General features: G+C 45.7%; 1 protein-coding gene across 1 annotated transcript in view; it reads left to right on the plus strand.

Moving 5' to 3' along the window:
* LOC309548391 (uncharacterized protein) overlaps positions 1-16,817 on the plus strand; it is a gene marked incomplete at its 3' end in the record, with an annotated part of 65,899 nt that overhangs the window by 4,154 nt on the left and 44,928 nt on the right. The gene's annotated exons all lie outside the window — the stretch shown is intronic.

Below are 16,817 nucleotides of genomic sequence, written 5' to 3' on the forward strand. Positions count from 1 at the left end.
AGCTATACATGTTAAGGTCCTTTAACCTTTCCTGGTAAGTTTTTTCCTGCAATCCATGTACTAGTTTAGTAGCTCTTCTCTGAACTCTCTCTAGAGTATCTATATCCTTCTGGAGATATGGCCTCCAGTACTGCGCACAATACTCCAAGTGAGGTCTCACCAGTGTTCTGTACAGCGGCATAAGCACTTCTCTCTTTCTACTGCTTATACCTCTCCCTATACATCCAAGCATTCTGCTGGCATTTCGTGCTGCTCTATTACATTGTCTTCCCACCTTTAAGTCTTCTGAAATAATTACTCCTAAATCCCTTTCCTCAGATACTGAGGTCAGGACTGTGTCAAATATTCTATATTCTGCCCTTGGGTTTTTACGCCCCAGGTGCATTATCTTGCACTTATCCACATTAAATTTCAGCTGCCAGAGTTCTGACCATTCTTCTAGTTTTCCTAAATCCTTTTCCATTTGGCGTTTCCCTCCAGGAACATCAACCCTGTTACATATCTTTGTGTCATCAGCAAAAAGACAAACCTTACCATCGAGGCCTTTTGCAATATCACTTATGAAGATATTAAACAAAATTGGTCCCAGTACAGATCCCTGAGGTACCCCACTGGTAACATGACCTTGTTCTGAATGTTCTCCATTGACTACAACCCTCTGTTGTCTGTCACTCAGCCACTGCCTAATCCACTCAACAATATGGGAGTCCATGCTCAATGACTGCAGTTTATTGATAAGTCTTCTATGTGGGACAGTGTCAAAAGCCTTACTAAAATCTAACAAAAGAAATATGATCTACCACAAAAAAATGCCTACATGCCTCCATCCCTATATATGTATATGAAAAAAGAAAGAACAGAATGTGGGACTTTAAATGAGGTCAGTTAGACATAAATTTATTAAAATTGGCATACGCCAGTAACAAAGACACCCACAGAGAAGTAACATGTAATCTATGTTACCACAGTAAAACACATACCATTTCATGATAAGTAGAAACAGGTACAACAGTCATAAATCAATAGTAATACATATATTCCATATGCTACATATATTACTGTCTTCTCTGTAGGTTTGTAGTCTTAAACATGTAAACAGGTAAGTATCTGAGTAAGTGTAGGCTCTTTTTTCACTTTTTTCACTTACTAAAATCTAGATATGCAATGTCTACTGCACCTCCACCGTCTATTATTTTAGTCACCCAGTCAAAAAAATCTATAAGATTTGTTTGACATGATCTCCCTGAAGTAAACCCATGTTGTTTTTCATCTTGCAATCCATGGGATTTAAGATGTTCCACAATCCTATCCTTTAATAGGGTTTCCATTAATTTGCCTACTATTGATGTCAGACTCACTGGTCTATAGTTGCTCGATTCCTCCCTACTTACCTTTCTTGTGAATGGGCACGACATTTGCCAATTTCCAATCTTCCGGGACGACTCCTGTTACTAATGATTGGTTAAATAAATCTGTTAATGGTTTTGCCAGCTCACCACTAAGCTCTTTTAATAATTTTGGGTGTATCTCATCAGGACCCTGTGACTTATTTGTCTTCACTTTAGACAGCAATCTTAGAACGTCTTCCTCTGTAAAGACACATGCATCAAACGATTCATTAGTCATCCTTTCAAGTGGAGGTCCTTCTCCTTCTTTTTCTTCTGTAAAAACTGAACAGAAGTATTCATTAAGGCAGTCGGCTAGCCCTTTATTCTCTTCTACATACCTTCCGTCCTTTGTTTTTAATTTAGTTATTCCTTGTTTTAATTTCCTTTTTTCATTTATATATCTGAAGAATGTCTTATCCCCCTTTTTCATAGACTGAGCTAGTTTTTCTTCTGCCTGCGCTTTAGAAGTTCTTATAACTTGCTTGGCCTCTTTCTGCCTAATCTTGTAGATTTCCTTATCTTCATTGCTCTGGGTTTTTTTATAATTACAAAATGCTAGCTTTTTATTTTTAATGATTTGGGCCACTTCTGCTGAGTACCACAGTGGTCTCTTCCTTTTTTTGCTTTTACTGACAAGTCTAATGCAATTTTCTGTTGCCTTCAATAATGCACCTTTTGTACTGTCTAGTTCTTGGGGTAACTATAGCCAGATTCACGGATCCTGTGTTCCAAAGCTTAGGAAGCAGGTTACTGGTGGAGATATCCAGTCGCGGTGTCCGGATTCCGTCACATGGAGCTATGCAAAAGGCAGCATGCAGAGTTGTATAAAGTACTCGAAACCCATATTTGAGTAAAAGTACAAGTGCTCGATCAAAAAGTGACTTGAGTAGAAGTGGAAGTGCTCGATCAAAAAGTGACTTGAGTAGAAGTACTAAAGTATTCAACATTTTTTGTACTTAAAGCCGAGTTCCACCCAGTGAACGTTTTTTTTTACTAAAAATACCCCCGGGACAGTCAGGGCTAGTGCATTCCACAATGGCTAGCCTCTGATCTGTCCCGGGTTGCACTTACCTTTTAGAAGAAATACTTACCTTGAAAATGTATTCTCCAGCGCTGCCATCTCAGGTGTGGGCAGCTTGAAGCCAGCGCGATCCTCTTCTGTGTCCTCTTCTGTCTTCTTCGGTCCCACGATGCACTGCACCGGCCCCGCCGTCACTTCCGGTGCCTCAGCGTCATCCCTGCACAGCTTCTGGGCATGCCCAGAAGCTGTTTTGCAAGGTATGACAGCGCCTGCACCGGAACTGACGTCGGGGCCGGTGCAGGCGCATTGATTAATGGGAGCGATGACGTTCAGCTCCCAGGAATCATTGCAGAGCCAGGAAGTGACGACTCGCCGTGGCCGCCGAGGGGAGGAAGAGGAAGTAAGGTAAGTATATTTTCTTCTTAACGAGGTAAGTAAAAAAAATAAAAAATTGCGATTATCCATTTGTTTTTCAGGTGACCCGGAGCGAGAAGATGGAGGTAAGTATTATTTTAGGGTGGAACTCCACTTTAAGTATTGCAAGTCGTTTTTTATTAAAATGTTGCTACTCAAGTACTGAAAGTAGAAGTACAAGTACTGTGTTATGTAGTTATTAAAGAAAGAAGTCAAAAGTTTATTAAAGTTAAAGTTATTAAAGTTAAAGTTATTAAAGAAAGAAGTCAAAAGAAGTCAAAAGTCAAAAGTACATATGACATTATACACATTTTTTTGAGCTTCATGAAACCTGCCATCTACTGTTCTGGCCGTGGTGATTTTTATAACAGTAACGAGTAACTATGCAGCACAAAAAAAAAATATCGGAGTAGAAGTATTGAAATCATCGAAAAAATGTAGTGAAGTAAAAGTGGAAGTAGGAGAAAAAAATTCTACTCCAGGAAAGTACAGATACCGCCTTTCCGTACTTAAGTAGAGTAGTGAAGTAGTTCTACTTAGTTACTCTACCTCTCTGGCAGTATGAATATGTATACAAGCTTGGCCAATGCCAGGGAGCAGGACCCTGAAGGCATGCTGGGAGCCTGTATATATATGCAGTGGGACACTGAACTCTGGGTGTTTTCTTGCAGAGGATCAGTCCAGCCTTGAGGGCTTGTTGCCCTCTAGGGCAGTTCTGCCATGTTATTGCTGTGCGGGAGGCCTCAGATGGGTGACCTGGGGGCCTGGATGCTGGAGCTACAGAGAGCTGACTGAGGGGATGTCTGTTGAAGATCTAGTCTGATATCACTGGAGAAAAGTGTTGCTTGCAAGCTGGAAGGAGGCAACCAACTGTCCCTTGACATTCTGTGAGTACAGAGAGTGCTAGAGTTTGAGGCTGGGTTCATACTTAATACGGATGTAGCTCACAGCAGGGGTCTGGTACGTCCTTGTTCTCCATTTAAGGGACGAATCAGGCCCGAATGTTTGCCTAAATTTAGGCCTGAAATGGAGCCAAAGATGCACAGGACCCCTGTGCAAATCGCTCCGGAGTCACCATAGAGATGTGGGAACCGGTTTCATTGAGAGACGGCACACTCTCCTGTCATGGGAATTGGATGTTGGGAATCCTGCATTTAATTCGCTCTACTGTGAACCCAGCCTCAGCTGTGTGTTCGACCAAATGGGACATTGGCTGATGTCCTGAAGAGCTTAGTTTATCTAATTCCTTGTGAAGGGACTGTGCTTGTATTGCTCTAAAGCAGGGGTCTTCAAACTTTATACACAAAGGGCCAATATACTGTCCTTCAGACTTTAGGGGAGTCGGATTGTGGCCATTGGGAGTAGAAAAGGTCCAGGTTTTTTATATGAAATAAATGCTGAAATATTGCACAATGATCACTTTAATGAGCCCTAAGGAGGAGATATACAACTAAGAGATCGCACTCAAGGGAAGGCACTAAAGGTCCCCATAGACACCACAACATCGGGAAGGAACAAACGGATCTCTGGAGGAGATTGAGGCTCCAAGATACCACACTGGAATAGAGGAGGGAGAGGAATAACCACCAACCCCGGCTAAATAATACAGACGTATTATTCTCTTTTTTGAGGTGAGAATATAGCACACCTAGAAGTGCAATCACTGAACGAGGTTCACACCAAGGAGTTTAAAGGTGGAGGAAAAGAAATGACACGATCCAATCACCATTATTTATTTATTTTTTGGTATATAAAGCTATCTGGTACAACCAGATAATATCTGGAACTGTTTGGCGCACCATTTGGATTGGACACTTATTGCTCCATTTATTTGTTGTTTGTTTTTTGCACATATGTGATATATACATATTTTCTGAGATAATCTTATATTATCTGAATGGGATATCTACACAAGCACTTTATATTTAAATGAACTAAGGATGTGTTTTATGAATTTTGGAATGAAACATGAGCAGTGGCACTTTAGAACAATTTTGATATATATAATTGATTAATAAGTGGAAAATTACACAAAAGCACTTTATATAATATTCAGAACTCCCCCATAACCTACATCTGTGACTGTTTTATAGTATCAGTTTATGTGATGCAGCATTAGGGTGGTTGGTAGAGAATCCAAGATAGTGCAGGAACCACACACCCATAAAATATAGATAGTACACCTATACCAAATACCAGTCCTTAATAATGACTTTTGTGGACCTTAACAGAGCGATTTGTGTCACTGACAATCTGTCCCTGCTGCACACAGCAAACCTCTCCCTACACTGACAAAAAGCAGAATGTAAAATGGCAGCCAGCTGAGGTCTATTTATAAGGTAGGGGGTGTGTCCATGTGCTGAAATGTCTCAATAAGCTGTACCGTTCCACCTGATGGCTGTGTCATGGGTCAAAGTTCTCCCCAATGTAAACTAATATGGCGTCGCGAACAACGCCATATGTTCGCAAGATCGGCGAACTGCGAACGAGCAAAGTTCGCCTCAACTGCAAAGCCATCCCTAGGTGCTACACAGCGGTATAACAGGACAGGTTCCACTCAGAACAGGCCTCGCCATGGTCCACCAAAGAAGCTGAGTGCCGTGCTCAGCGTCATATCCAGAGGTTGTCTTTGGGAAATAGATGTATAAGTGCTGCCAGCATTGCTGCAGAGGTTGAAGGGGTGGGGGGTCGGCCTGTCAGTGCTCAGACCATACGCCGCACACTGCATCAAATTGGTCTGCATGGCTTTCATCCCAGAAGGAAGCCTCTTCTAAAGATGATGGACAAGAAAGCCCTCAGCTACAGAGGTAACCATGAATGCCAACATGTACTGCGACATACTGAAGCAGAGCATCCCTTCAGAGACTGGGCCGCAGGGCAGTATTGCAACATAACGACCCCAAACACCTCCAAGATGACCACTGCCTTGCTAAAGAAGCTGAGGGTAAAGGTGATGGACTGGCCAAGCATGTCTCCAGACCTAAACCCTATTGAGCATCTGTGGGACATCCTCAAACAGAAGGTGGAAGAGCACAAGGTCTCTAACATCCACCAGCTCTGTGATGTCATCATGGATGAGGGGAAGAGGACTCCAGTGGCAACCTATGAAGCTCTGGTGAACTCCATGCCCAAGAGGGTTAAAGAAGTGTTGGAAAATAATGGCGGCCACACAAAATATTGACACTTTGGGCCCAATTTGGAGATTGTCACTTAGGGGTGTACTGACTTTTGTTGCCAGCGGTTTAGACATTAATGGCTGTGTGTTGAGTTATTTTGAGGGGACAGTAAATTTACACTGTTATACAAGCTGTACACTCACTACTTTACATTGTAGCAAAGTGTCATTTCTTCAGTGTTGTCACATGAAAAGATAGAATAAAATATTTACACAAATGAGCGAGGTGTACTTACTTGTCAGATACTGTATATATATATATATCAGTGGCGGCCGGTGTGTTGAGGGCGTAGGACCCGCCCCCCCCTATCCATGCGTCCGGCCCCCTAATCTGCATGCAGGGGCGCCGGACGCATTGAGTTCAATGGGGCATTGTTTTTTTTTTGGGCATCACCTGATTAGAGCCAGAGGCTCTAATAGGGCGATGCAAAGGGTAGACCCAGGGCGCAGAGCAGTGCTTCCCGAGCCCACCCATTGTGTGACAATAGCGAATGAAAATTCGCTATTGTCACACAGATCCTCCTCCTGGCCAATCAGGGAGCACGTCCGATACGCGCTTCCTGATTGGCCACAAGGCAAACCCCATGCCATTGGCCGAGGAGGAGGCGGGAGGACTCGAGGAGACACGCCACCGGGGGATTGAAGAGAAGCTGGCCGCCGGGACACTGAGGAGAAGGCGCCGCCGCGACAGTGCTCCAGGACTCCAGGTAAGTGCACTGGTCTGGAGGGGGGGGGGGCACACTGTATTCAAGGGGGCACGCACGCTGGTCTCTGCATGTATGCTGGTCACTACATTGAAAGGGGGCATGTACGCTGCTCACTGCATTGAAAGGGGCATGTACACTGGTCACTACATTGAAAGGGGGCATGTATGCTGCTCACTGCATTGAAAGGGGCATGTACACTGGTCACTGCATTGAAAGGGGGCATGTACACTGGTCACTACATTGAAAGGGGGCATGTACGCTGCTCACTGCATTGAAAGGGGCATGTACACTGGTCACTACATTGAAAGGGGGCATGTACACTGGTCACTACATTGAAAGGGGCATGTACGCTGGTCACTGCATTGAAAGGGGGCATGTATGCTGGTCACTACATTGAAAGGGGGCATGTACGCTGGTCACTGCATTGAAAGGGGGCATGTACGCTGGTCACTACATTGAAAGGGGGCATGTGTGCTGGTCACTACATTGAAAGGGGGCATGTACGCTGGTCACTGCATTGAAAGGGGGCATGTACGCTGGTCACTACATTGAAAGGGGGCATGTGTGCTGGTCACTACATTGAAAGGGGGCATGTAAGGGACTTAGGTAATAGATTGAGGAAAAGGACCTCCAAGGTGGTTTTCTCTGAAATACTGCCTGTACCTCGAGCCACACAGGAGAGGCAGAAGGAGATTAGGGAAGTTAACAAGTGGCTGAGGAATTGGTGTAGGAAGGAGGGGTTTGGGTTCCTGGAGAACTGGGCTGACTTCTCAGTTGGCTACCGGCTCTTTAGTAAGGATGGGCTGCACCTTAATGGGGGCGGTACAGCTCTTTTGGGGAGAAAGATGGCCACCAAGTTGGAGGAGCTTTTAAACTAGGAGACGGGGGGGAGGGCTCAGAAGTAGAGTCAGTTAGGAGGGAGCAAAGGACTGAAGGCAGCTGTAGGGTCAGCAGCGACAGTAGGTCCACAACGTCTATTGGTAGGTCTGTGCGGGAGAACCGCAGACCAAACAGGAATAAACATAACCAATCACGTTTAACTTCCGTAAAACTAAGAGGGGTATATGCTAATGCCAGGAGCCTAGCTAATAAAATGGATGAGTTGGAAATGTTAGTACATGAGGAGGACATAGACCTAGTGGGAATAACGGAGACTTGGTTCGACCCCTCACATGACTGGCTGGCAAATATCCAAGGGTATTCGGTGTACCGGAAGGACAGGGTAGGAAAAAGAGGGGGAGGGGTATGTCTCTACGTCAAGAATAATGTAAGGGTGATAGAGAGGAGTGACATTACGGAAGGGATGAGTATGGAGTTAGAATCCGTGTGGGTAGAACTCCATAGGGAAGGAGAAAAGGGAAAAGTAATTGTGGGGGTTTGCTATAGGCCACCTAAACAAGGGGAGGAGGTAGAGCTGGAATTTTTAGCACTTTTGGGTAAAGTGGCAAAGCTAGGATCAGTCATCATATTGGGGGACTTCAATTATCCCGACATTGACTGGGGAGAGGGGACTACACACTCACATAAGGGCCGTCAATTCACGGAAACCTTACAGGATAATTACATGTCACAGTTGGTGGACTCTCCTACTAGAGAAAACACAATCCTGGATCTATTGATCACTAATGACCCAGACCTAATCTCGGAGGTAGGAGTCCAGGACAACCTGGGCTCTAGCGATCACAGGATGATCACATTTAGCGTAAATAACAATATAGCAAGGCAAGTGGGGAACATAAGAACCCTAAACTTCAGAAGGGCAGACTTTCCAAAATTGTACTCATTGATGGAAAGGGTAAACTGGGACCAAACCCTGGGATCACTGACCACAGAGGAAAAATGGGAATGCTTTAGGAACATATTAAACAAAGGCATCTTGCAGTGCATTCCTATGGGAAATAAATTTAGAAGGGACAAAGCCAAACCTGGCTGGCTAAACCGGAGCGTTAAAAAACTTATTAGGGGAAAAAAATTGGCCTTCAGGAAATATAAATCAGAGGGCACAGTATTGGCTTTCGACCAATACAAGGAGGCAAATAGGAAGTGTAAACACAAAATCAAGATGGCTAAAATAGACTTTGAGAGACAAATAGCGGAGGATAGCAAAAAAAACCCAAAGAAATTCTTTAAGTATATCAACAGCAAAAAAACTAGGGCAGAGCATATTGCACACATAATTAACAATGATGGGAGGATGGTTACAGAGGACACTGAAAAAGCAACCGTACTGAATGCCTTTTTCTCATCAGTCTTTACACAGGAATCGGAGGGGTACACTGACCATGACTGTATAGTTAGTAGTAATACACAGGACTTGCCACTATGGCTAACAGAGGGGGAAATCAGGGAAAGGCTGGATAAACTCAACACAAACAAATCACCAGGCCCGGATGGCGTACATCCGAGAGTACTCAAGGAACTCAGTAAGGTTATATCCAGACCACTGTTCCTGATCTTTGCGGACAGTATTAGGACAGGAGATGTACCAGGGAAGTGGAGGAAAGCTAACGTGATTCCGATATTCAAAAAGGGTCAGAGGCATATCCCGGGAAATTATAGGCCTGTCAGTCTGACATCAGTAGTATGTAAACTTCTGGAGGGGATGATAAGGGACTATATCGTAGAGTTTGCTAAGAACAACAGCATCATCAGTAGTAACCAGCACGGGTTTACAAATGGGCGTTCTTGTCAAACCAATCTCTTAACATTCTACGAGGAGGTGAGCTGTGAGCTAGATAGGGGCAGACCAGTGGATGTGGTGTACCTAGATTTTGCTAAGGCGTTTGATACAGTTCCCCATAAGCGCTTAATTTATAAAATAAGGTCTGCAGGTATCGACAGCAGGGTTTGCTCTTGGATACGGAACTGGCTAAAAGGGCGTATCCAAAGGGTGGTAATAAACAGCACATACTCAGACTGGTCTGAGGTAGTAAGCGGGGTCCCCCAAGGCTCAGTCCTTGTTCAATTTATTCATAAACAGCATTGAGGACGGGATCAGGAGTTCAATATCAGTTTTTGTAGATGACACAAAATTAGGCAGGACAATAACAGCACAGCATGAAGCAGATATCCTACAGAATGACCTGGACAAAATAACGGAGTGGGCAAAGACATGGCAAATGAGGTTTAACGTGGAGAAATGTAAGGTTTTACACTTGGGGACTAGAAACATAAAAGCACAATACACGTTAGGAGGGGAACCTTTGGGAGAATCAAAAATGGAGAAGGATCTGGGAGTCTTGGTTGATGATAGATTAGGCAACAGCATGCAATGTCAAGCGGCAGCTGCCAAGGCTAGCAGAATATTAGCATGCATAAAGAAAGGGATGTATTCCAGAGATAAGACTATAATCCTTCCACTTTATAAAACTCTGGTCCGACCTCATCTGGAGTATTCGGTCCAGTTCTGGTCACCAGTCCTCAGGAGGGATGTGTTGGAGCTGGAGAGAGTCCAGAGAAGGGCAACTAAACTAATTAGGGGATTGGAGGACCTTGATTATGAGGAGCGTCTGCAATCGCTTGATTTATTCTCCCTGGAGAAGAGACGCCTGAGGGGGGACATGATAGCAATTTTTAAATATCTAAATGGGGATCTAGGCTTAGAAAAAAAGCTGTTCAGTCGAAGGGATTGCATGAGAACTCGGGGGCATACAATGCGATTAGAGGAGAAGCGTTTTAACCTCAGGCAACGTGGGGGGTTCTTTACTGTTAGGGCTACAAGATTGTGGAATTCTCTACCACATGAGGTGGTTTCTGCGGGAAGTATGGTGGCTTTCAAAAGACTCTTAGACGTACATCTCAAGGATCAGAACATTCAGGGGTATGCAAGATGATTACAGCCACACACACCTACACAGGTTGAACTGGATGGACTTTTGTCTTTATTCAACCTCACCTACTATGTAACTATGTAACTATGTACGCTGGTCACTACATTGAAAGGGGGCATGTACGCTGGTCACTGCATTGAAAGGGGGCATGTACGCTTGTCACTGCATTGAAGGGGGCATGTACGCTGGTCACTACATTGAAAGGGGGCATGTACGCTGGTCACTGCATTGAAGGGGGCATGTAAGCTGGTCTCTGCATTGAAAGGGGGGCACGCTGGTCTCTTTGCATTGAAAGGAGGCACACTGTCCCTTAATTACTGAAGGCCCCTTTCACACTTTTGCGACCTCAAAGTCACGCAATTTTTTACAGCGTTTTTTGCTGCAAAGCAATGCCTATTACATTTTTCTGTTTGCGCCCCCCCAAAAATTTTGAGCACCACCCGCCACTGATATATATATATTTTGTTTTTTAAATTACCACCACGTAGAAGCACGTTTTATGAACCTGTAGTAGACATTGTACTGATTTTTCCCATGAAGCTGGAGAACATCCACGCACATATTTTATTGAACCAGAAGAAATGAATCAAACACTAATAAATCACTAATTATAATTATAATGACAGACAGTTCATATTCTGAATTCTCAGGAGGGACCAATTATTCCTGAACTCTCCAGGATGGAGACTCGTTCTGCTCTAAGTGACCTCCATGGTATCATTCATCACCTGTGTTATATATAGGAGAACTGACCGGGGGGCTCTCCTGTCCGGCAGTCAGAGAACGCGGATCGCTGAATGTAAGTTGTTTCTGTGTTGTGTCTGTAGATTCCTCATCCGCATTTTATTCCCCCCACATTTACCAAGACACCAAAATAACTGACCCTACTGATCAGGTGTAATTGGAAGGGACATTGTCATCTTCTTCATACAGGGAAGAGTACCAGGGTCTCTGCAAAGGACCCCCTCTGCCACCTTATACTCACCCTGCTTGTGCTCCTTCATTGCCCCTTCCTCCATAACAGCTGGGCACACTAACCGGTGCTTTCAGGTATGGGGGAGCATGTGGCCTCCTCCCCTGAGACAGTATTTAGGCCTTGCAGTCAATCGCTAGGTTCGCTCACTGTCACATGACCAAGGAAGTGACATCACTGCTCCCCTGATCACCGACACTGCTAATTCTTGTACTATGGCCAAGAAAGGAGCGGTAAGGGGGCACAGAAAAGGTAAGAATAAGGGGTTTGGGGGGCTTTACATGGATTCTGTCACTGAGGGCCAACTTTAGGAACCATTGGACCCTCTACGGGTCATGTAGTGGCCATGGTGGGTTAAAGGGGTGAGTTTACAGGGTAGGATGTGGAGCAGATACCCTCCAGTCTGTCCATGCTGCTGATTGAAACTGCTGGGGGGAGGCTGAGGCCTGGTTGTTCTGTGGCAAAAAAGAGAGGTCCACTCCGTAGTGGTGGATTGGCCTCTGTAGTGGTGGATTGGCCTCTGTAGTGGTGGATTGGCCTCTGTAGTGGTGGATTGGCCTCTGTAGTGGTGGATTGGTCTCTGTAGTGATGGATTGGTCTCTGTAGTGGTGGATTGGCCTCTGTAGTGGTGGATTGGCCTCTGTAGTGGTGGATTGGTCTCTGTAGTGATGGATTGGTCTCTGTAGTGGTGGATTGGCCTCTGTAGTGGTGGATTGGTCTCTGTAGTGATGGATTGGTCTCTGTAGTGATGGATTGGCCTCTGTAGTGGTGGATTGGCCTCTGTAGTGATGGATTGGCCTCTGTAGTGGTGGATTGGCCTCTGTAGTGGTGGATTGCCTCTGTAGTGGTGGATTGGCCTCTGTAGTGGTGGATTGGCCTCTGTAGTGGTGGATTGGCCTCTGTAGTGGTGGATTGGCCTCCGTAGTGATGGATTGGCCTCTGTAGTGGTGGATTGGCCTCTGTAGTGGTGGATTGGCCTCTGTAGTGATGGATTGGCCTCTGTAGTGGTGGATTGGCCTCTGTAGTGGTGGATTGGCCTCTGTAGTGGTGGATTGGCCTCTGTAGTGATGTATTGGCCTCTGTAGTGGTGGATTGGCCTCTGTAGTGATGGATTGGTCTCTGTAGTGGTGGATTGGCCTCTGTAGTGGTGGATTGGCCTCTGTAGTGGTGGATTGGTCTCTGTAGTGGTGGATTGGCCTCTGTAGTGGTGGATTGGCCTCTGTAGTGATGGATTGGCCTCTGTAGTGGTGGATTGGCCTCTGTAGTGGTGGATTGGCCTCTGTAGTGGTGGATTGGCCTCTGTAGTGGTGGATTGGTCTCTGTAGTGGTGGATTGGTCTCTGTAGTGGTGGATTGGCCTCTGTAGTGGTGGATTGGCCTCTGTAGTGGTGGATTGGCCTCTGTAGTGATGGATTGGCCTCTGTAGTGGTGGATTGGCCTCTGTAGTGGTGGATTGGCCTCTGTAGTGGTGGATTGGCCTCTGTAGTGGTGGATTGGTCTCTGTAGTGATGGATTGGCCTCTGTAGTGGTGGATTGGCCTCTGTAGTGGTGGATTGGCCTCTCTAGTGGTGGATTGTTGCCGTATAGGTTTGCAGGATCTCTATTTACATCTCAGTCTGCGTCCAATTACCGTGAATGGCAGGTTAGCATTGGTGGTATCTGACTGCTTACAGCCCCCATGGTTCGCTGACAGCTTTCAAGCACTGGCCAGGCAAGCAGGCAGGACCCTGATAGACCTTTCCAGCAGCGGGTCCAGCTATCCCATCCTGGTAACCAGATTGATGGACAGGCTTATGTTCTCCTTCATAAACAAACTGAAAATTTCCAATAACACTCACAAGCTAGCCTACCTAAAAAAAGTAATTGACCCGTCTAACAAGAGGGTTTAGTTGCACACATTTGTTTATATATGTGGAACCCGCAGCACCTCACGATGGCTCCTCTGTATACTGGGGTCCTATATTAGAGAGTCTACAAGTTGGAGCACATATAGCAGTGGAGCATATATAGCCCTTCCATGAGGTTGGATAGATGGACTGCAAAGGCAAGTTATAATTGGGGGCGGTTGCCATCTTTCTTTTTTTATAGCTTACACCCTCCCTCCCTACAGGCAGCTCCTAGCATGTTAACCCCCCCCCCCCATATGTTGACCTGTTTGTTCTTTCTATACCCAGTGCCTTCTTCAGTGGTGGCTGGTGCTCCATCAGTCGGAGGGGGGGGGGGGGGGTGGCAGACGGACAAGCCACCCCCATGTCACCTGCACCCACCCACATCTCTCTCCCCCGCCCGACAGTTTATTTACCTTGTTCCTCCGGAATGACAGGCGGCATGCGGTCCTATATTAGAAAGTCTCCAAGTTGGAGCACATATAGCAGTGGAGCATATATAGCAGTGGAGCATATATAGCCCTTCCATGAGGTTGGATGGATGGACTGCAAAGGCAAGTTATAATTGGGGCGGTTGCCATCTTTTTTTGTTATAGCTTACACCCTATATACCTTATACCCTCCCTCCCTATAGGCAGCCCCTAGCATGGTACCCCCCCCCCCCCGTTGATCTGTTTATTCCTTCCTTCTATACCCAAAGCCTTCTTCTGTGTTGTACAAACATGCAACGCCGCATCACTTTTCCTTTGAACCGGTCGCACATATTATAGTCTGGTTGTTCGATCTCCTCGTGATCTTTCCACAATGATGTTGTTCTATAGATTGGATCATTCCATTTACTTGTAGGTACATCTATAGGAGATTGCAGGTCACACATATTACAGCCTGGATGTTCGATGTCATCCGGATCTTCCCGCAATGGTTTTGTTCTGTAGCTTGGATGGTTCCATGTACTTGTAGGTACATCCAGGGCTTTTTTTCTTAGAAAGTAGGTGGAGGAACTCAACCATGACCCCCTAACCCCCCCCCCCTCCCCCACACATACACCCTCCAAACTGCATCAAATAGTGGGTACAGTCAAATTTTGCTAAGAGTGGGAAAGTCTTTAAGGGGCATTAAATACCAGGAATGCATTACGTACTGAGTGCAGGGTTTGAAGGGGTTACACACAAAGGGCAGAGTTCAGCCTTCTTGGAGTTGCTGCTTACCCCTGCATCTATTATCCACATCTCACTTTCACCCCTCTCTAGCTCTGACTTTTGCATGCACCCTGCCCTCCACTGCCCCCATTTTCTAAAAGTTGTACCATCTTTCCCATGTCTTATTAGGCTGAAGTACCCACCTGGCTCTAATACTTCCCCACACACTGTAGGTGGCTCTGCCTCACTCAGTCTTGGTTCGGATGCTGTTTGGTCTGTTAAGTGAGAACTCTGCCTTGGTGATCTTGCACAGGTAAAACTGGTTTAGTATGGAGTGTAGGAGGGTTGGACCCCATGTTCGGTTTTTATTGCTGTTAGTGTCCCCCACTGGGGATATTTACCCTCTCTATTCGTCCTGGTGTCACTGTTTCTATTGAGACAGAAAGTGACAGGATATCCAACATTTTTTTTAGCTGTCACCAAGGGGAAATCATCCAATTAGGACACTGGTAGTATTGATTTTTCTTGATTATTCTTTTGGGTAATCAGGTTAAATAGGCACAGCCAATGACAGACTGGGCAAGAGCGGGTTTTATTTCGGGAGAAAAACAAAATAAAAGGGAAGCAGTTGCAAAGTATGGCTACAACAAGGGTGAGGTATGTTAAATCACATGAAGCTTTATTGAAATGAAAAATATTATGGATAAAAAATGAAACAACAACATCAACATTGCATGGAATGGTATTGAGAAATAACCCACTGACATGAAGATAAAAAGCTGTAGGGGGTCCTGTCTAGTGAAAATGCCGCCACTACGCTAGGATCAGACTCCACCCACCACCCAAATGGCATATGAGGAAATCCACCGTTCACTTGGAGATCAAGGGATAATCATAATTGACCACTCTTAGATTATGAATATGTGTATATGTGGGGAGAGCCACCTCCAGGTTTGTTGAGATACCCGATTGGGAATAATGAACAAGTTGGTGGTGTAAAAGTCTCAGTCCGTGGTAATGCAGAGATCTCCACACATGACCGTTAGATGCAGGGTCCTCACACCTGTATTGGTATAAAGGGCAGTTGATTGCTCTACCACAGACTCTCTCTGGCAAATGGACATGTAGTTTGATGGCTGCACTTTCCAGAAGAAGTCTTCAAACACCATATAAACAGAACACAGCAATGGACACCATGTAAAGCGGCACGGACATATGGCTTTAAGCAGACAGACAGGCAAGCGAAGCAAGCAGACAGACAGGCGGCTTGAAATAGTGATTAACATAAACGACCTGATATTCAGCCAGTATATGTGTCTGAGCAGTTGGAGCACTTAGTAGGTGAAATGTCCTCTGGTCTGTGGGTATAACAGTCCGGGATAGGAGACTGTGCTCACTGGTAGACACACATGGTACATCTCAGATCGTGCGGTCAGCCTTCCATGTAGTATTGTCTGTTATGTAAGTCTCGCCAGGACAGACAGGTATGCAGACATATAATCACAGGAGCAAAGCCGGTTACTGACCGTATGAGTAGTATGGATCCGTATAGTATGTACTGTGTACCGTCCGTCGGTTTAAAAGGGTCAGTCCAAGAGCATGTCCGGCCGTGGTGGGTCTGTTGAAGGAGCAAGCCGTGGTGTCCGCCAGAGGGTGTGGGAGCTTACCGTCCACCAAAGGGGGTTTGGGCGCCAAGCAGCCGATCTGTGTAAGCGGTCAGTGTTCCAAGCAGGGTAGAGGGTGGAGTCCGCAGGCGTAGTAGCGTGTGACGTCGACGCGTTTCGCGTGACGCAGCACGCTTCTTCAGGACGTAACTGGCGTCCATTACGTCAGTCCTTTAATACTAGGAGCTCAGCAATCATTGGATAAAAGCAGTCAGGCTCCCTGCTGACGTATTATCACCTAATCTTAAAAGTACAAAGCAATCTAAATTTCAAAGGGATTTATCAGACTGGGCAAAAGGGGAAATCTTTGACCTAAGTGGACGTAACAGGAGGAGTCGCTCCAGACGTAGAAGGAACACCAATAGAAGTAGGTCCAATAATAGGCTGGGCGCCTCGGGAAGTGATGACGAGGAAGATAGATCCGTCCGTTTTTTTAGGGCAGGGAACCCCGGAAGAAGACGACTCACCCCCTCCATCAAGAGGGATATTGAAAACAAACAACCCTCCCCCCCCAAAAAAAGGGCGTAAAAGGAGGAGGAAACGTAGAAGCAGGATCACAACGGGAAACCAGGGCACGGACCAAAAGAAATTAGAGGTAAATGACCCTGTGACTGACCAGCC

Source organism: Pelophylax lessonae (assembly GCF_965119305.1).
Source record: "Pelophylax lessonae genome assembly, chromosome: 2".
NCBI lineage: Eukaryota > Metazoa > Chordata > Amphibia > Anura > Ranidae > Pelophylax > Pelophylax lessonae.